Raw genomic sequence first — 22,734 nt, 5'->3', positions numbered from 1 at the left:
GCTGAACACCAGCTAGGAGCTAGGTAAGGGCTGAGGGTCTTGGCTGCTCAGCACTACACCACCCTGTTTCCAACCCTTAACCCTCCAGAAAAGAATCCATAGCCCTGAACTGTATAACTACACTCCCTATAAAATACACATGGAAGGTAGATAACTCTGAATTGGATTAAGAGTTGTCAGTATACTGAGCTGGATTTTTCCAAGGCAGAGCCTACAGTGCATCAGGAGACTTCTTACATTTTGCTTGAAGTAAAACATGGTAACACACCAAAGAGCATTAACTCAAGTCTCATCAATACAAGACAGCAAAAGGAAAAGCTGGTGAAAGGAATGTGTTAAACCAGACCTCCTTTCAGACTTGGGTGCCTCCCTGAGTGTCAAAAATAGATGCCTGTCTCAGATCAGGATCACTGTTTCAAACCTCCCTTGGCAATAGGTGCTTACGTTATCTATTTTGAAAGCAGGACCAGTTCCCTTTTGAAAGAGAACTGTGGGCACAGAAGAGGAAAAGAAAATAACGTCCATTCTTTTGATACAGTAGCCTAACAAAGCACTTGCACACAGCACAAGAAATTCCCATGCAATGTGACTGTCAGCCAGAGGAGGCTCAAGACTCCATCTCTCATCTCCCAAAAGGGTGCACTTAACATCAGCCACAAGCACACTCTCTCTTGCTCTCTCTGAGCTGTAAAATGTGCTAAGATGAAGAAAAGGCTCATGGGACCACAGCAAGAGCAAGCACAAACTTTCTGTAGAAAAGGCACAGCTCCGCCTCCCAGAATAGATCATCTACAGAATTCTTTGATTCTGGCCACTATCTGCAGGACTGCTTGGGAAGAGATGCCTGCTCACACTGAAAGCCAGCAGCTTGCAGTCAGCCATCAGAAAACCCACACTTTTCTTCAAAACGGAGTGAAGAACTGAAGGCCATGGTTTCAAGGATGGGATGAAGAGCTGACAATTTCTAGAAAAGCCTCAAGAATAAGTTCACATCTATTCTTATAAATGGACTTTTTCAGCCACAGATTTCACTTCTTGGTAAAGGGAAGGCAGGAAGAAAAGGCTGAATTAGATAGTCAAAGCATACATGGAACAGGAATATTACTTGGTCAGGCTTGTGCATCATGGTCCAGTTATGGCCATTTGAGAATAATTCCCACCCATGCCCTCCCAAGACCTTTCTTGCAAACCATCCAGCATATATTATATGCACTTCAAGTCTTTCTAAGCTACAGGGGAAGCCACCTATGTCAAGACTATTCTCCACCCTAATTGCAGTTTCACTTGTAAACACAGTAAGCATGAAGAGTCTACAATGCTATTTCCTTGTTAAAACTGAACAGAGAAAAGCATTAAGAAACCAAATTTTAATTGTTTCTCAGGTCTGTAATGATAACTATGAAAACCATAATTTTCCATGTTTCTGCAGAAGAACCAGGTTTCAAATGGGGTGGGTGGAAGGGGAACACGGTATGACAAACAACAATAAAAAAACAACAAAACAAGAAAACCCAAAAAAACCCTACAATCCTATAATCTCATAGCAGACATCTTAAACCTTTGTGCTCACTTCAGCAATGGACTTAGGCATATGATTAGGTCCAATAAAGTCAATGTTATCTCTCACATACTCAACTGATGAGTTAAATCTCCTTGTTAAATCATGAATTGCAGTTTTCCAGCATAGGCAAATGCCACATGCATTTTTCACTATCATTCACTGGGAAGAAAGGTTTTTAATATACATTTTTAAACGCCTGCTAAAATTTCTACTAAAATTTTTTAAAGATGTTTAGAAAATCACCTTGAAGTTAGTTACTGCTGAGTCAGTGTAGATCAAGAAATCAAGCAGAGGGCTCTACACAGAGCTTTATTCCCACTGGCTTAAAATTATTTGTCCATGGACCCAAATACTGCATAAAAAGCTTCTGCACTTAGAAAAATGGGAATAACTCCCAGCCTTTGATGAAGTACTTGGAGAAATAATTAAAAGACATACTATACATGCTACCTTCAGTATATCTTCTTTCAAAAGTTTGTTTTTTCTGAGGAAGTTTTCATTGCCCCAAACAAATCATACTTTAAACAAGACTTGGAAAGACAAGTGGGAGTAAGAGCCCCAGTCAAATACTACAGCATTTAGGCACTACTACTAATATATATATATATGTGTGTGTGTGTACACACAAAGAATGATGTAACTTTACAGGTCTGAGGGACTAAAATAAGAGACTAGATTCATTATGGACAAATTTATCAACTCATACATGGAAAAACAATCCTAGCCTCACATACAAAACGATGGGCTCTGGCCTGACCATTACCACTTAGGAAGATGATCTCTGTGTTACAGCTGACTGTTTTTGCTAAAGTGTCAGCTTGATGCTGAATGGTAGACTCAGAAGAGCAAATCTTATGTTATAAATTAGTAGCAAAGGAATTTGAAAGGGAGAAGCAGCTTTGGAAAAGCCAGAAACATAATTATGCCACTGCATAAATCCATGGTTTACCCACACTTCAAATTTAGCATGCAGTTCTGGTCTCCTTACCACTCTTTCTTCCAGAGGGGCTCATTTGGCTTACTAAATAGACTAACCACAGGCTCAGGAAATCCTATATGTAGCAAATTGTTGAAGACAGTTTTAAATGTGTAGCCCACAAATACACGCTGTTCTTGCCTTTCCCTAGGTATCCCTTTATAACCTCCATGGGATAAAGACGGTTGAGTGGGATCAATTTTGAAGTCTGAATCAGCATGGCCACTTTTACCTTCTTACTCCAACTTAGTGATTATCAAAAGCAGTATATCACAATGACATATTGTTTACAACTGCTCTGGAAACAGAAGCATTTCCTCATCGATAAATCAGCTGTTAACTTTTAGACACGGCTTCCAGCCACTTTGCTGCTCCTGCAAACATAGATACTACATTTCATAAGTGCCACAATATTCACACTTATTAGCATATACACATTTGAATTTTTCCACTGAAATATGCCTAAACCAAATTTCTAGGCTGTTTTAACTTAGTTTGTGATGCTATGCAACTTTAAAAAGAAAACCCAAACTCAGACTAGCTTCAGTACATATTTTAATTATTTTAGTAGTGTTAGACAAAAGTAGTATTTCAAGGCAGTGAAAATTACAATCATCCACACATATAAAGCTCTTCTATCAAGAAGGAAGTTTTCAGTACTAGAAACATAACACAGATTATGTACAGAAAATCCTGTAGAGCCTTTATGTGATTTTTTTTTTTTTGCCTGTTTGCAGCAAGGATGATGAAAGCTTTCAAAACATTTGGAGTAACTCAACACCAACAATCTTTCCTTTCCCAAATTACTATGCTTCTCCTGAATTCTCAACACTTGCCACAAAACACGTCTACAACATTCTCTTGATACTAGACTATATAAAAAAAAAAGAGAAAGAAAAAGCCCTGCAAATGTGTTTTCGTAGTGGCATTAAATATACTAATCCTAACCCACTCATAAACGAAGAGGCTACTATTAGCATGTATTTCCACATGTAAACTATTCACTTCTTCATATTTAACAAGTATATTACCATACTATTTCTTTGTGACTGAAAATAAAACCTAATCCAATATTTATTAATATTCCCTTCAGTACACGGTAGAGACTATATCTATCTTAACATTTGCCTTCTCCCCCAACTCATTCATTGAAAGTCACCTACTTGAAAAGTATTAAGTATTCTGAAATTATATGAATTTCATTTCCAAAAATAGGAAACAGGAATACATTTCAGAAAAACTGACATCAGCACATACACTTACTGTCTCATGACAGTTGCAGCCACGAGCTTTTTTGTCATCTAGCTAATACAGACATTCATGTCTCCGTACCACAACTCCTGCATTCTGAGAACAGACTTTCCAAACGGTTTATGGGCTTACTGTATTTGAGCAGCAGTAGATTCATCACTGAACAGCTGGAGTTTTGCCCAGGAAAACAAACTATATTCTATACTGAAGAGAGGGACACGATGATTAGGCCTTTCATATCCCTCTCATGTTGAAAATTATGGAATTATCAGAAAACTGTAATCATGAAAATGTTAAACTAAGGAAAATGTATTTTTACAGCAAATGAACATAATTATGTTTACCATATTTGGGCCCAAAGTTGGCTGGCAATTCAGTCTGTATATAGACAGCAGTATCTGATTCACTGTCACAGGATATGAATAAACCAGAGCAATCCAGTGTGAATAACAGTCTCTCTCCTATAACAAAACCAAACATTAGTGTGTACATAATACAAAAAGCATCATATAACACTACTGTAAACAGGGATTTCATAAGTAGTAGTAGTAGTTGAATAGTTTTAACCTTAATTCTAAAAAGCATTCTTGAACTAGACCTTTGTAACAGGAGACTTTTGGAACTGTCAAAATGCTTTATTTCTAACAAATCTATGGTTTTTAATATATTATGTAGAACTAACTTCTGTAGCTGATGAAGGAACAATGGTGAGAAGTAATTTGAGAGCATAAAGGTTAAAAAAGTAGAAACATAGCATGCATACGTTATAACCTTTCCTCATTTTTTCTAATCAAAAAAGTTGCTTGTGTGTCTTGGGCACAGTATTTCCCTCCTCATTAAGTCCATAACTTATAAGTCTTAACTAAATATAGATGAGATTTTTAAAATAGCACTAACTCATCCTGCATAGTTGAGGTCAAAACACGATTAGTTATAAGATCAAATATAGCACCCTTCCAGTCTATAAATCTCTAATACAAATCAAAAGGGAAAAATATAGCCAAATCTTGCTAACTATAACCTTTCCCCCTTCAAGAACACCCAAAGCTTAGCACTTATCTAGTTGTGCTGCCTGCTTTACACAGCAGAAAACTAAAAAAAAGCCTTGCCCAAGTTGCTCAATCTTCTGCAAATGCCATTAACAACTGGTTCAAACACAAGTTAAGCACCAGAGACAAAAGGATTCTCCTCTTGCCCTTCTTGCCCCTGTGTTCCAGCGAGTACCACCCCACCTTCACCACATGGCAACTGCTTACATCTCTGAGACTCCAGTATCTACTGCCTTCTATTAGCTGCTTCAGTAATCCTGCTTTCTATTTCAGTCCACAGAATAATTTGCTGCCTTTTATCCACACAATGTAAATGTCAAAATGGGCCACAGGTCAACTTAAAATCAAAAAGCTGCAGACTGAAGGTTGAGGAATGCTAAAGCAATCCTAGGTCTTCTCCATCCCCTCCTTACACTGACACAACCATAAGAAATTTCTGCTCTTAAAAGCAATTAGTTACTTGGTTTTCACATTTTTTATGTTCTTCCTAAAAAGACTAGCTTGATTAAAGTTATTTTCCTTTTATTAAGAAAAGCAAAATATTTTAATATTTTAACAGACTCTTGTTTTCCTGCTCCTTTAAAAACAGAGTTAACACCCTTAATCATGTAGCTTAATTTCTTTCAATACAAATAAATTTTCACATTTGGAAAATAAATCTCATTTTTTATATCTAGTGTAGATGCTACCAAGGAATATAAATAACTTCACACAAGAGCTGCTTGCTAACAAATGCATACATGGAACTCTGCCGGCACGTCTCAGCAGCATGCAGAGCTTTTCTAGCTTCCGGCTTTAAGCTGCTACATTAAGTATACAGCATGGAAAGGCATACAACAGTCAAACTGATGTTCAGATAAATACTGATGTGATTTGACTGATGTGATTTTTCCTTTAAAAAAACCCGCATTGTTCTTTGGTTAACTATTCCCCAAAGAACTCTCCAAATATTTCCCAATAAAATTATCAATTGTTAAATAATTATCAATCCTAATTTACAACATAGAAAGCACAGTCAGACCTGAAAGTAGAAGTACTGATAGTTTTACATAAACAACTAAGCCCTCAATCACGGGCATGACTTGTCACCAGGTTATGTGCCAAAATTTCTGCACCGAGTTGTGCAAAAAAATTTTTGTCCAGCAGAGAATACACTGGTATAATACATCTTGAAAGAGTAAGAGATGCAATGTTTTAATCCATAAAACAAATTAACATGATGTGACTGATCTATTCAGTAGAAATCAAACATCCATAAGCAAAACTGAAGACGTAAGCTTAAAACTCTTACTATTTGTTAGATCTTTCTGAAATCTCACATGTATTCCCCCCTGAAGCACCTAGTGCCAACAATCCAAGATATCACACACATGCATCAATGGAAGATCCTAAACATGCAGTGCTATGTCAATATTCATTAACAGAGCTGAATTTTGTTCACAAATGAAGACTGGAAAGAAGCATTTAAAATCTTCTGATGTGTCAATTATACTTAAATTATTATCAACATGAAAGACTAGGCTTATATTAAATGATGTTTAGGTGATTTAAGCCATGCTGACACTCCTTCCTAGTAACTTATGTTGACAAAGGGCTTTCTGCTGCAGAAATTGCAACACAGTAAAACTCTGCCAGGCATAAGACACTGCAAAGATGCCAAATATATTTAAGCAATATTTCAATACCAGCTGATGCATCTATTACAGATCTGGCCAGACCCCTTTCAAGTGTATTTCTTAAGTATTAGATTTAGAAAAAGTGACCTTTCCACCACCAGGACTGTTTGTGCAGAGGGTGTGCTGACCGTCGGGACCACCCCACTGGTACCAAGCACTACCCATGACTAATCTGGCACCAGCAAGCAATGGCAAGAAGGCTACAATACACAACACTAAGCATCAAGGCAATGCCTGGCAATTTCTACTTTATATATTACTACAAAACCACCCCAGGCACCATTTTTAGCCACTGCTGGATTTCCTCCCTTCTCCCCATCCCCCAACCAGACTCCAAACCTTGAAGTAACCTTGTTCTGTTCCCCCCCAGAGACAGCTCCATGCCTGAAACATAACCTCTAATCTTATTTTCTATTTCTAGCATACAATTCACGACCCTTATCCCAATTTTTTAAATTAAATATCCTCCACGTTGCAGACTCTGCTTCCTATACTCAGGATAGCACACAGAATACGTCAGAGTTTATAAGTTGAGGACGATTTTACATTACTTTTAAGAGCATATAGTATTTATGCAATATAGGTTTAAAAGCCTTCTCTGAAAAGGTGTTTTCAATACAACTGGTCAGTACTCCACTGCAATGCAACCGCTTTATATCTTAGGTTTAGATTAAGACCTTAAAATACAACAGATCTGCATTTCAGGGTAGTTTGCAAAGCAGAGCATTAATTTCCAGCAATTATTGATACTTGGAGAGTATCTGTGGACATTAAACTAAAGTCTTACAAATTACAGGGTTTTATTACAAAGGAATTCTTCTCATCTGACACCATCTATTTATGAGAAGGACTTTGCTTAAACTTGTTTGGGTTTTTCCAACAACAAAATGTGTCATTTGTTTGCCATCAGTTCTGTAACATTTCTTACACAAAACAAATTAAAATAAAAATGGCCTACTGTTTCAGATGTCCATCTAGGCCACAATGACAGCAGTCAAAACGTATACTTTTAATTAATTAGCACTATCCATAACCCTCTTCCATACTTTTATTAATTATACCCAATTTGTAGAGTTGCTAGGGCAAAATGTTCCTCCATGCACAAATTCTCCCACAAAAGCACTTTGATACAGAACAGCTCCCAGAAGAACGAAAAAATATTTTTCTGTCTCCAAAGTGCTGAAAAACAAGAAGTTTCCAGGATGCGACCCAAGGCTGGAGGTTGCAATCTGACACAGCCATGCCCTCTCAGAGCTGCAGAGAGTCAGAAGTACACGTCTGTGTTTCCATCAGCCACATGCTAGCACTCTTCTGCCTACCCCAAAATAAGCTTTTTCAGTCCCAGAAAACACACCCCCATGGAGCATGGAGGGAACATCTGTCACTGTTCAGCTGGCTGTGTGCTTACCCTGCAGAGAGGAACTGATTTGGTCGCTGTGCATTAGTGAATACCTTCACTTACACACAGTGCAAGTTTAAAAAAGTGAATTCCAATGTATCCACATACCAAAATATTTATAATGCTTATACCAAGGGAGTATCTAGCTTTTCAAAACAAGGCCAACTATACTGATATGACTTTCTATTGATTATTCAGAAAATTAGTCAGCCTAGGATGCTAATGGCAAAGAAATTGACCCAAGTACTTCACAAAATTACTTTCTAAATTGTATTTTATACATAATCAGTTATGGGACAACTTGACCACACAAGTAAAACTAGAAAAAGTAGGAATAATCCTTGAACTAAGACATGAAGTGTTATGACCTTTTGTTCAATTATGTATCTCTTAACATGTTTTGCAATAAATACGGTTTGTTTTGCATTGGTCTGCTCAGGCAGTTCTAGTAAGTACCATTAATTTGTTCTACTTTCTCTCTCCCACTCCTTCAGCTTCCATCCTATTCTCAGCAGGGCATCATTTGAATTCATTGGTAGTTCCACAGAAATTGAATAGTGCAAGTGGGAGGACAGCTTCTAGCAATTAAGAATAAAAACAGATAAGTGAACATAAATCAGACTAGAGAAAAACAAGTGTGAGAACTTTTTAAGGTAGAGCCGGCTTTTGAAATGGACTGTAAAACAATAAATACAGAAATTTTGAAGTCAAGAATCATCTCCTCAACATATCTATCAGGTAATTTATACTATGAAGCAAAACTGAGCATGTTAACAGGAGCAGTGCAGTCAGAAGTAGCCTGACATGAGATTCATTTCTAGGTGGTTACTGGAGGAGTAACAATATTTTCTTTTCCTTACTTAAATAACTAAAATTACATTGCCAACATAAATGATAATTGCAATTTAGGACTGTTGTTCCCTCAGCAAAAAAAGGACGTTATAGAAACATATTTTGAATGGTAACTTCATTGAGTCTTAAGGGTCAACATTTGAAAGCTTCTCTACTCCACCCCAAAATGAGGACTAGAAACATCTCAAAAAACCTCACTGAGATTCTCATGTCAATGAATGACAGCCACAAAAATTTATCATAGCACTAGGAAAATATTTGCAAGTATGTTTTCAAAAGGATACTGTTATTGAAACGGAAAAAGAGTATCACACCACTGTCCAACAACCCATTATTTCAAAATACTAAATTCATTAAGCATTTTATTACTGTGGTCTCCATAAAATACACAAGAATATAGTACTGCTTGTCAATGTAAATATAATTTTAAAAATATTTTCCCCACAGTCTCTGTTTTTGGTATGAAAGTTACAGAAGCAATCCTAAAGTCCTCACACTGAGGTCAGCATTAAGGAGGTCTTTTTCAAAACTGTTTCCATTCCCATCTTTCATAAACCTGTGGGAACACAGTATAGGTGATTTTAGTCATGTAAGAATATTCTTCATTAGTCATAAAGAATGAAAACAAAGTATGTACCGAAGTACATCCATACTTCACACCATTTTAAAATCCTTACTGCATTGGGAAAGGGCTCCTGGAGTACAATTACTGATGCAGGCTGGAGATGCATAATTTGTGTCTTAATTCTGGATAAAGCATGGAATAAACATTCTACTAAGTCAAAACAACCCTTTTAACATACAATAGTTTACATGAAACATTCAAATTACTCAATGAGCATCTAAAAAAACACTTAAGATAACTGAAAATGTAGGGATTTTTCTAAAATTTCTGAAAGGAGACCTGAGAAGAATTTCTGAAAAATGATGACTTCCGCTTATAGCCCACCAGCATCATCAGGTGAAGTCATCATAGTACTAACAGCAATACTCTTACTACTACTGTCAGTACTGGAGCTTAAAGAAATGAACACTGATCATCATAATGGCCAATTGTTTGGTTTGGTATTTAACAATATACTTAGGATTTTTAAAAAATTTAACAATTCTATTTTAAATATTAAGTATATTAACACGAACTACAAGAGTATTAACATGATCTAGTAACCATTATATTTAAGATAAAATGAGTGTCCAAAATAGACAACATGTGCCTTCTGACTCTCTGCTACCTACCACAAACTTCCACACTACACCTGATTTAGCCCACATACAGCTTCCCTGCCAGGGGAGCCTGTAGCCTGCTATGAAACCCACCTTCCCTGCACAAAGCCAGACACTGCTGTAACCATCACCTCTCAAGAACCACAGCCAGGGACCTTCTGTAGGAACACAGACCTTGTCTAAGACATTCCCACATATTCACTACTTTCAAGTTCTTTCAATCCCAGAGGAACCATCACACAGTGGCTATGGCTCAGCCAGACTGACTTGGACCAAACTCAATGTCCACTACTACTCCATAATCAGTATTATGGAAACAACTCCTTCCACACGTTTCAGGAGAAGGTAAGAAAAATTATCACTTAGGCAAAAAGTTCACCTTATATCTGCTTTAAGATAAGTAACACAGCAACAGACCCCCACCGAACAATTAACTGTTTGGAAAGAACCCTGCTGCTAGACCCTAAGATCTAAGGCTCAAACTTTCACTATAGTTCTTTCGTATGTTTTCCATTTACAGATAACACATTTTCTTTCACATTTTTTCCCCATTAGGCAAGCTCTGACAAAAACCTGAACTTGTGTGTACTCTGCTCCTGAATTACTGATGGCAGCAGAAAGTGCAAACAAAACAGTTAACATGCTTTTGCAGGAAGGATTTCAATCCATTCCTGTTCTCCAAAGCATTATATAGAAAAAAGCCTGGAAAACTGTGTTCCTACTGCTACTAATATTCTCTTCTTCCAAGGCTCTGTAAGGATCTTGCTCTGTTTCGAGAGTTATTCTCTTAGGCAATTAGAACTTCCATATTCTGCATAAGCCTACAATATATATCTATAAAAATCTCTCAGGGAATACTACAGTGAATAAACACAGGCATGCTACATTTATTTTTTGCATCTTCTTTTCAAAAAAGCCATTATAATACCAACTCTAGTTACCTGCAATTTTTGAGCACTGAAAAAATGTATCTTACTTTCTTGCTTTCAATTCAACATTGGTCCTATTTTCAATTTCTTGTTCCTACTTTTAGCTTCACTGCAGCAAGCTTAAAAAATACAGTATTAGAGACACATCCTTACTACATACCAAGGTATATTTGCTTTCATCCACAATACAAAATACGTTATTTCCTGCATATACCTACAAATACCCGGTATGTGCATATTACATGATATATGTTCTTAAGGGATTTGAATTTCAATGAGTCATTTTTTCAAAATTTCCATTCTGGAAATAAATAATTACCTTCTTCCGAAGTGTCCAGTAACACTATGCAGCTGAGGCAGACCATACCACTTTTCACATTTATTATTGTATTAGGAACAATGTGTACTATAGTCAGAACTAGGACTAACCACAGAGTATTATTTGATACATCAAGGGATTTTTATCCTCAGTTACCACTCATGTATTGCTGTGCAGCAGGAGAGTTTAAGCAGTGCTTCAGCTGCACAGACACTAACACTCATACCAAACAGAGTTCAGAACAACAGGAAATCTTTCACATTTTCAGCACGGCACATTCTTCTTCCCATCTTTCAGCTAGCATTCCAATCCTCACTGTGTAATACATACAAACGGGAGAGTCTTTAATGTGAATTAAAGTGTAAAACAGGACAAAAGCAATAAAAGTAGGGAAAAAAGAATAATCACAGGGAGGAAAGAAAATGAGAGTGACTGAATTAAGCAGCATAAGAAAATTAGATCATTGTGGGCTTGGCAACGAAACTGATGGTTTTCTTTACGGTGTATCATATGATATTCAAAATTAAACTATGTTTTAAATTAAACTATATTCTAGGGCTCTCAAATGCTATTAGTAAGGCATGCTGCTGCTCTTTGAGTTGCTGTACGCATATCAGCAAATAATTTTAAACAGTATAGCCACTTGTAAAATGGAGTCTTATCTCCTCCTACAGCTAACGTATTATTCTGTCTGGAATAGAAAATTCTTCCATGGACTGCTTTTCATATCTTTCAGGTGATTATGCTGACATTTCTTTGCCTCTGAAGTTGAAACACATAGGCCCCATTTATGTAGACATTTCTTTGTCCATATTTTGGACAAGATGGTGGATTTTTTTGGTCAGAAGTGGTACTTATTCACTACTAATAAAAAACAATTTCAACGTTATATTAAGCAATCTATACTAGCAAGTTCCTAGAAGGTAACTACTCAGGAAAGATACCAGTGAAAAAATCTTGCGGCATCTAGGTTTTTAACCACACACCGGTGCTGTAAAAAAATGAGTATTTTATCCTCATTTGTGTCAGATTTAAGTTTGTTATTCATAAGTGAATGGAAAGTTTTTGACCTAATTATTTGTTAATTCTAAAAGATTATATTGAGTAATCTCAATGATTACTCATTGAATGTATGACTAGGAGTAGTTGTTTTGCTATGTTTCTTACCATAGTCTTCATGAAGGTATTTAACAAGAAACCAAAACCTTTGAACAGAGAAAAGAAAACAAACAAGAAGAAAGCAGAGTGGAGGCATTACAGTGTAAGCGTGAGTAAGCCACAAGTACCTGCTACACAACCTACAGCTTGCCACCAGTCCAAGCTGAGGCAATACCTTCCACATGGAAGAACCCAAGTAGCAGCTTTAGGAAAAAAAATAATTTCACCAGTGAAAACAAAAAATAATTCTTTCCTTTACATCAAGTACAAGGCAACAATTTCTAGGTATTACTTCTTAAAAGGTTGGTTCTTACCTAAAAGATACAGAAGGTCTTATCAGCGCTGGAATACACAACAGTTCTAAGACAAGGGTATCTTGCATTTAAGGACACATACTGGCATATACATAAGTCACCTTGTCAAATGCTACCCCTTTCAGGGATATTCTACAGCTGTAATTACTATTCCTTGCTTCTTACAGAATATATTAAGTGGGTCTTCCGAGATCACCAGGTCTGGACTATTTCAGATGGAGTACTGTCCTTACAACACTGTCTTTTCACCAAAATGCTATCTGCCTCTGACAGAGTAAGGTAAGTGAAAGCCAATCAACTATAGGTCTTAAGTCAACAGTGTGATGTAAAAGAAGCAGGAAAAACCCCCTCACAAACCTTTAGAGACAGCCAAATAAGGGACAAGAAGTCCACTAAGTCAACAGTGCTTTGGGGCACGATCTGGTTTTCCACATGCTACCAAGCCCTATAATCAATATTCACTCATATCTAGGTGCATAATATTTGCTCCAATTCTACTCTTCCAAATTACACCAGTTTAACTTTGCTCACATTAGGATTCATTTTAGAGAAAAATATTTAGCATAGCATAGCATGCAAGATGCCCTACATTCATATTATAATTTATTCCTCAACACACTGAACAACTGGATCAAAATACAGCATACCTCCCTATCTATGGTTGTAATTATAAGGACTGTATCACTTATAAAACCCTAAGTTAAAAGGAAAAGGAGCATAATAATGTAGTGTAGAAAATGTCATAAACTATACTTACCCTTGTTTTTCTTGATATATGATTTAATGTGCAGTGAAAAACAACCAACATAGCGGAGATGAGCAACTTGTGCTCCAGAACAGAATATATCAAATAGCATATGCAAGGAAGACACAATATATTATTTCCCTGAAACCACAAGAATTTTTGAAAAGAAACTGCCTCATCCGTGCTAAAACAATTTCAGAACAAAATACAGATACAACTTTTTAGCAGAAAGTCACTAACTGAAATACTCTGAAGTTGCATCCTGAAACAGGAGGAAACTATGTATCAGTAACAACATACTACATCAGAGAAAAGCATTCACTGGCTGTGCTGTGAAGCTGAAAAGGCCCATAAAAATGCTTATGTCTCTGCTTAAGTTATGACAACTTCACGTCAAACCAAATTTTATCAGTCATATTCGCAGTAGTCTTGTTCATCTATCACAGTGCACAAAGTTGAGGGCCATGAAGACCTTTCAAGTGGAACAAACACATAGCAAAAGGTGTTGAAACACAAGAGAAGGCAGAGTCTAGACAGACATTTTCTGTCAATAATCCCCCAAAGTCCAAGGGATGGAGAAGCACACATTAAAACACAAAACAATGAGTAAGAGGGTAAGGACAGGTGCTTGTCAAGAGACCAACAGCAACATGCTAAACTGCAGGTATTTCCTCAAACTGACTTGAGAAGTTTAATGTAAAGACATGCTAAATTGTCACCAAAAAACCCACACGTCAATATATTGCATAAGCAAACTCTGTGCAGTTGTTTAAGAACCAATTAAACTTAATATATTGTACCTTTAAAGCCAGAGGAGCTATTCAGCCATGAACTCTGGTATCTGTAAGCCACAACAATTCACACCACCCAGTGTTCAGTCCAACAACGTGTCTCATTAAAGCATACTCTTCAGAAAAACATCCAGAATCAAAGACACCGTAAGAGGTTTTGGAGTAGTTACTCTGACATCTCACCAGCAACAACTTAAATAGCGTTAGAGATTCAGTGATAAAAACACCTCCTGATGCTTGAAAGACTGCATCTTACTTGAAAGGGACCTCTGCAGCCCTCATGGTCACCATGATATGGAAAGATAAGGCAGAGTGAGAGACGAGCTAGAATCTTTTAACACATGTTCAGGAGAAGCATAATTAAGAGGTAAATCATGGTCTGTTATTCATTTGTCTGACTATATCAAACAAGCCTAATCAAACCTCCTAAAACTCAACTGTTCCAGAAACTAAAATGGAAAAAAAGAAAAAAAAAAAAACTCCTTTCCTGCTGTGTCTTCAAAGGCAGAAAATGCACTTTTCCCAAAAAACATTTCCCTAAATCTTGTGTGTCAACTACAGATTTACTCTATCATACCAATCCATCACCACAAAAATGTAACATTCCTATATAGAAGTAAAAAATATATCATTAGTGGTTTTCAAAAGATCTCATGTCCAGCAACATCTGCAGGGCAATAGATTTCACTTAACCAGACCAGGATCTTTTCTAACCACAAAACTAAGGAACAGATTAATTTCAAAATAGCACAGGTCAGATGTATCACTTCTCCACACAGATAAAGCAATAAGTGCACTTGACCAAAGACTGCCAAACTCGACCATGTGCTGTCCCATGACCCAAATGACTATTTCAGTTTTAAGACCAAGTACTATATGAAAGAGAATCAGGGTTGTTAAGTTGGATCTATAGAATACCTCTGCTAAACTGAACTTGTGAACAAAGCCATGTCAAATTCAGGGCCAAATTTTATATGAAGTTTGCTAATTACCAAAGTTATTTTGTAAGAACTTGTCTAAAACTTTATAATACTCACTCCTCTTCAGACCTGAAATGAGGTCAAAGTGCTGAATCCAATATCACAATCTGTTGCCCTGGAAATTATTGCAATGTTTAGACAAAGAACTTTATTATGAGATCTAATAAGATTGCTTGAGAGAAAATGTTTTCATTCTCTTCCTGAAAGCAACACAAGACAGACAGAAAGACTGGAAGCTCTTTGAGTAAGGACTCTTCCAACATTTTAATACAGAACCAAACATATTCCCAGTAACAGTATACATGTTCTTTTTTCAGGGTTTTGTTCTAGTAATTGGCATTTCCTTTCAGCACCCCATACAGTTTTCATCAGCATGGAAGTCTCTTAAGAAAAATAAGCCACAAAATTAAAAGTCCACTTACACTTGCATTAATTTCGAAAATTTAAATTGTTAGTTAACCTACCCTGTTGGTCTACACAAAAACTTCAGCAACTTCTCTTCAAAAACTGCTAAAACAGAAGTGCAAGTTACAATACTACCAAAACCTTAACACTGCTTGTATCATAACTTGCGTATCTACACCAGTAGAAAGAGAGTTCATTTGTACTCTGCTATGAGTTAGTACAGTACTCCCAGTTTGCTCTCCATAGGTGAAGAATGTACGAGTATCCACTCAAACCTCTGCCTTCCTGCCAACAACAGTGGCAACCTGACAGTCTTGATCATTTCCTTTGCACCACTCAGAACTGAACTCAGTAAAACAAAATTCCAATCACTACCAAATCGTACACATTTTTTCATTCTCTTGCTTTTTATTTAATAAATGAAAGGTTTTAGCTTTTCTAAGTGATACATGCATATTTAACAGTAGGCCTATTTTTCAGCACCATATTAAAGTTCTTGATTACACTTGATTTCACTCATGTTGTAACAACATATTTGCACAGTTTTAGTTAACACTATTCTACACCACCCAGCTTCAGTTCCTGCTTGGACAAAGAACTGCAGACCACTCAACAGCAGGCAATATTGCTATTCTTCCCTCCCACCAAATAATATATCCTCAGGATCTTTCCATCTTCTACTAAACACAGGTAACTTCAACAAATTATGAAAACCTGCATTCATTTTTACCTTCATTTGACAAACATGGTTTCTTCTGAACATTTGGAGATGATTAGCATATTCTACAGTGAAGTTACCCTGAGAAATACACGCAAAAGAACATACAGATCTGGAAGAATTAAATTTTTAGGTAGCCTCTTCCTCCTTGTATTCTTCTGCCTTCTACACAATACCATTTGGTGCAAGACTTACAAATAGCATTCTGAGAAAAATTTTGAAAAACTCAACAGAAAGAGAGTATGTTCCTCAAATCTTTTGGAGTCTGGCATAGAATTACATTTACCCAAAGTGATCTTTCCCCTGTGATATTCAGTCTTTTACTCAAGCTGTGAGGAATCAGACAGAAGAAAAGTCAACAACAAGAAGAGTGTTTCTCTGTCTGTCCTTTCTAGCCACTACAGCTTTTACTGGTTTTCAGCATTTCTGTTATATGCTGGGCCACACAAAAAGAATGTCTAGCTTCTTCAGGATGAGACTGACAGCTTCAAGTATTTTTAAGGAACTTCTTAAAATATTACCTTGTACTTAGACTCTTAGGAAGCAACACTTGTAAGATCCCCAGATTTTTCTGGAATGTGAGCTGTAGACATTCAGGTGCTTTATCTTTCTCTGGGGAAACTCTTGTACTTGGACTCAAACTGTTCTGAAGCACAGTCAGCCAAATTCTGTAATCTGTACGGAAGAGCAGGAAGTTCAACTTTCATAAACAAAAAATATACCTAGAAACATTTCTCTGAATACCCTGTTATCAGACAGACCATGTGGACATGATTCAGAGGATCTAATTTTACCCCAGTAAATCCAGAGGAATTCCCAATACCTTTCAGAAACTCACAAACATACCAAGTTATCACAGCGGGGTAATTTACTTGGGAAACTAAAAACACTCAGTTACTGACAGGATTAAAGATATATTTCATTGCTAGGTAACTCTCACACAAATGGATCACGCTAGGGATACCTGTGGAGAAGTGGAGAAAATGTCCACTACGTCCTTTCTTCCTACTCTTCCTCCTACCCTCTCCTCTACAACACATTCCATACACTGCTTTAAAGTTCCCAAAATACAGCATGTTAGAATAAAGCATTAAAGAATAAAAGGTAAATATTATTGTTTCTACCAAGGGAAACAAACTTTCCATTACATTCAGAAACTAAGTTGAGGAGTTTTGTTCCATTCCCAGATTGCAGAGTACACTGCACAGAGCCTGTGAGGAATTTTCTGTAATTAGACAGTACCATTTAAATGTCAACATTGAGTGCACAACTAAACAAGAATCACACCTAAAATAACTGTTATTAAACAACCAGTTGGCATGTTTTCTTGTAACTTTCTAACCAACACACATATAGTGTCAGGAAAGAACAAAAATAGAATATGTAAACCTGAGAAGGGGTGGCTGACAAGGTAGTGGAGGGATCTTCCTGTGGAAATTTTCCAAATAATCCATCTTTTGCAATGCTGTTATACAGAAATGCTTACCAGAAAACATTAGCATCTGTCAAGTACCCCACTGAAACATGACTAGATAAAACAAAACAAAGAGTCACATTGACCAAAAAACCCCTAACCACTTGAAAAAGCAGAAAAGTGTTAGAAAAGCAAGAAACAAAAGACCACAAAGAAGTAATACAGCTATGTTGCAAGACAATGAAAATCTAGCTAACAGAAAATATGTATCAGTCATTTCAAAGAAAAAATTTTACTAAAACATTAAGCAGAAATTGGTCACAATTTAGGGAGGTATTGTAAAGATGTTTCCCAAGGAACTATTTTCTCTGATGTGACCTTAACAGTAAAAGCACAAAAGGTAAAAATTTATTTTAAAAAAACATGGACAGCCACTTTACAGCAAAAACTTTTTAAAGTTTTTGTTTTGCTTTTTAGCTAACACAGCAAAAATTCTTCTATCAACTGGTGTTATGCTGTTCTTCTACAAGGACTTTCATTGCAAGGGACAGTATTTCCTTCATGAAAACAGTTCTTCAAAGCAAAGCCATAAAATATCCCACTTCAAATGTGATTTTTTTAATAAAAAGTTCTAATAGGTGCTTGCCCTGATAAGCTGCCGTATGTTACCATTAGACTGAAGCCAACGTACTAACCGATGGTATGCAATATCACAGCTGGAAAAGTCTGACTTGCTATAAAGGCTCTTGAACGTGCCCGAAAGCCTCACAGAGCCTCAGTTACTCCCACCTCAGATACACCCATGCTGATCTTCACTCAGACATCTCAGGATTCCCCCAGTCACACCTGGAGTACTGCACACTCCCCTTTTCAGCCCTTTTCTTTCATTCATCAAAGCTTAACCAGCATTTCTAGACCCTCTATTCTGAGGTTTCCTGGACACACACCCCTCTTTCTCTTGTACTCCAAGGCTGCTCCAACCCGGGGCCCTGGAAGTCAGTTTGCCTCATGCAAAGTTTATGACCTTAATAGAACTAAACAGATGAATCCCCCCAAATTATCTTAAGTAATCAACACACTACTCTTCATTATTTACAGCAGAGTAAGACAAGATTGATATTTCAAGACCACAGTTCTCAAAATAGTTTGTCTTGTCGTATTAGAGCAAAATAAAACACACCTCATTAACACCGTCATCTTTTTGAAGTTTCATAGAAAAATTATTGGTTTTTTTAATTACTGTTTTGGCAAATTTCAAGGACTGGATCAAAATGGTTTATTCACAGAACACTAGAAGACTGGGATCATATCGGACCAAATCAGCAATTAACCTGCAAAGCAGTATTTGTGAAACAAATGTCTCCTGCTCCCCACACACGTACCTTAACCAGTTTCTTTGGGGGCAGAAGGGATGTATGTCTACACCCCTCCTGCCATAAAATTATCTTGAGGTACACGAAGAGCAGAAGAGAAGAAACCCACACGAAGCCAGAGGCACAACGAAACACAACTACTACTAGCTTTTTCTCAGGGAGTTTGGAACTCATCTTTAACAAATTCTACTGAACTTTCAAGATACTTTTTCATCCTACCAGGCAGAACCTCAGATTTCACAGATACCAAGATACAGCACCTTCTATGTTTTAGATCTGCAGTCCCCATATAAGCTTCCAGCGTTGCTTTCAGCCACAACACATACAAAATGTAAACAGAACACGGAATACGATATTGCCTGGAGAGCACAAGATTGCCTGCGGCATGTTACTAATAAACTGTTGTTACCCAAAGGCCAATGAAGCTTAAGAAACACTAATCCAGACATATCACCAAGCTCTAGGAGGACCAGTGTGATTACAATGTAGATTTTGTCAAGCCTAAGAAAGCCAGCTGCCCTCTGAGCCAGCCCCAGCACAATGTTTTGTGATGAGGTTACCCATGCTGCTGGAAATGTCATCTTTCATGTATGATATAAAACCCCTTCTATAGCTACTAACAATACCCTGGCATTGTTTCCAACATGTAGGGTGTTGCTCTGGCTAACATCCAATTCCAGTAATAATATTCTATCTACCTACAGTAACCACAAGGAGATAGTCTTCATTTTCAGCCCCAAGTGGTTTTGCAGTGCAGCAGCAAGCTCTTAAAGAACTGGCATACTTCACTGCAAGTTCCTCATTTCACTGTGCAGTTATCTGTCTGCACAGATCAGGCATTTCTCTAAAACTGTAGAAACACCTTGAGATTACTGAGAATAAAGGAGCTCTTTTCATATGGCACAATTAGTCATATCAGTGATAGCTATTTTGAGCAGCACCCATTAATCACTATCATTAGGAGGATTTCTGGTGTACCAGCATTCATCATACCAAGAACAAGTCTTTCCCTATTACAGTACCACTATATAAACAAAAGCAGCAGCCCAATTTCTCTTGACACAACCCTGTTTTGAGTAACAAGAGGCGAGTGGCAATACTTAAACTAAAGTTAATTCAGGGTATAAAAGGAAGCTTACTTATACTTTATAGGACAGCAAAAATACAGTTGTTTTGCTGCAAAGAAAAACTGGCTGTCATTTGTATGCTGGAGAAGAAAAGGTGTTGAAAAGTAACAAATAATGGGAAGTGAGGAAAAAAAGCTCTCAGGTTGGAGACAGCAAGAAGAAAAAAAAAACTCAGAAAAATAAGATTCCAGTGGAAAATGAGTCAAGTGATCAAATACAAGTTGATGCCTGAGAAGCGGAAGAAACCTAGACTTCTCTTTTAAACATCTATAGCAAATACTTGCATATTAGTTTGATGAAGAATTATTTACCTGTTAATGAAGTTTCAGTCTCAGAAGAGACTTTTGACTAGAAAAATATTCCCTATATGCATTATTTCTAGTTTCCTAACACCCCTAAGTAACTCCTGATTCAGAAAGAGAAACGCTAACAGAAGGATTTATGCCTTACGCTGGCCTAGGAAGCAGTACCACAAGACGCATGGGAAGCAGTGGCTCTGTGCTGCTTTCAGCCCGGTTCCTCACACCCCAAAAGGTTCCACAAAGCACCAGAAACACATATGTTGGCCTGAAACACACCTTCACAACCACAGATTAAATACTTGGAAAGTCTTTCCTTCTAGAAGGGAAAGTACAAAAGAGAAAAAAAAAAAAAGGGAAGAAAATAAAACCATGGGCAAGTCTTGAACTTGGAAAAATAGCAATTCTTTACAGAACGGTCCAGCTTATCTTCTGTAAAAATGTTGCTTCATAAAAGACTCCAGCCAAGTTCAAAATCATGTTGATACCCATGATACACAAATAGCACCTGTGCACATACCAAGATCGGCCAACACTCCTGATCCCACAAGCTGCATAGCAAACCCTTCAGGTGGCTGGGAGCTACACGACACATACCACATACCTCAGAGAGGTGAGGGCAGGGGAGCATACCGCAGGAGCTTCAGCCGCCCATCACCCACAGAAATCAACAACAGTTCCTCAAAAGCACCACCGCCCCTTTGCAAGACAGCACCAGGCTAAGAAAACAGAAACGTCAAGCAACAATAACCTTAAAATCCACAGCGACTGTCTCCCCAACCTCTAGATCTGAGATTATCCGACAGCCACACCGGCAGTTACAAGATGCAGTGCCATTTTGGGAACCAAGCCTCAACCTTCTGCCAGCTGCGTGTGCCTCCAGAGCCACAGGCTGACCGCCTCTGAAAAGCCCAGCAGTTTATTACGGCTACACACGACTGACGTGAGCCACTCTTCAAGACACCCAGACATGTGTTCCTCTATAAAACCAACAATGATAATAATAATGGCCGATTATACTCTTAACAAGGTTTATAATCTCACGTAGCACAAACAAACAAGATCTTTCAACTTCTTCCAAATTTCTAAGCCAACATCCGCCTGACACATACCTGCACCACTGCTTCTCCATTCAAACAATAAAACCCCCCAAACAGGGAGAAGCAAAGGTGTATTAGTAAAGTTTTAAGCTACAACCCAAAACGAGTTATCCTCTTCTGCTTGCAGTTATCACACGCATACAACGTAATAAAGGCCAGGTAACAACCAGCGCTTTCAGAGAGCATCAGGTGAAAAACCCGCTCGAGCGCAGCCCGCTGCAGCGGCCGCCCGGACTGAGAGAGCCCTGCCCGCAGGCCCTCGGGCCGGGGGCCGCGAAGAGAACCCACCGTGGGCACCGCGACGAGGTGTGCTCCGGGGAGGCCGACGTGACCCCCCACCGCGGGGCAGGTGCCAGAGGCACCGCCCGGGAGGCCCGCACGGCCGCCTCACCGCCGGCAGCCCCCGGCCGGGCCAACGGAGCGCCGCGCCGCCCCGAGGGGAGGCCCCCGCGGCGGGGTCTCGCTGCCGGGCCGGGGCGGGCTGGCGCCCCGGGCGGCCGCGGGTCACTATTTCGCAGGAAGGTGCGCAGGAATTCCCGCAGGCGCAGTCCCAGCCCCCGCCGCGCTCCCCGGGGCTGCCCGCACACGGGTCACGGCGGCGGGAAGAGGGGGGGGGGGAAGAGGGAGGGGGGGGGAAGAGGAGGGGGGGGGGGCGGCCGCAACCTCGCCACCGCCCCGGGCTGCGCGCCCGCGCCGCGGCTGTCCCCGCCGCCACAGGGCCGGGCCGAGGGAGCGCGGCGACAACCCCCGGGCCGCGCCCCGGGGCACCGCCGCCGCCGCCGCCGCCCTCCCCCCGGCCGGGGCTCCTCGCAGACGCCGCCGGCGGCTCCTCCCAGCCCCTGCCTCTGCCCCCCGCCGCGGCCCGGGGGGCTCCCCCGAGCGGCCACCGGGCGCTGGCCGCCCTCCTCCGCGCCCCGTCCCCCTGGGCGCCCGGGGAGGGAGGAGCGGCGGTAACGCCGTCCATGCCAGCCCGGTGCCTCGCACCGCCAGGGCCCCGCCGGCCGCGCTGCGGGGCTGCTGCCGGCCGCCCGCGGGCAGCGGCCGGGGACAGCCCTCGCCGCGGGGCCGGGGCAA

At 39.2% G+C, this 22,734-nt stretch overlaps 1 protein-coding gene across 5 annotated transcripts in view; it reads right to left on the bottom strand.

The window, feature by feature from the left end:
• The window catches only part of GARRE1 (granule associated Rac and RHOG effector 1), a 60,928-nt gene that overhangs the window by 38,081 nt on the left and 113 nt on the right, over positions 1 to 22,734 (bottom strand). For 2 of the 5 annotated variants that reach the window (XM_074839534.1, XM_074839537.1), the window contains exon 2: positions 16,869 to 17,022. The exons of 2 other annotated variants lie outside the window; for them this stretch is intronic. The gene's annotated coding sequence lies outside the window, so the exon portion shown is untranslated. Of the gene's footprint in view, positions 1 to 4,132; positions 4,250 to 16,868; positions 17,023 to 21,948; positions 22,063 to 22,734 lie in introns of those variants that run through there. One more of the 5 variants, XM_074839536.1, reaches the window with a different exon arrangement.

Source organism: Strix aluco, chromosome 14 (genome assembly GCF_031877795.1).
Source record: "Strix aluco isolate bStrAlu1 chromosome 14, bStrAlu1.hap1, whole genome shotgun sequence".
NCBI lineage: Eukaryota > Metazoa > Chordata > Aves > Strigiformes > Strigidae > Strix > Strix aluco.
The sequence above is the reverse complement of the archived record's forward strand: the minus strand, read 5'-3'. Positions and strand labels throughout refer to the sequence as shown.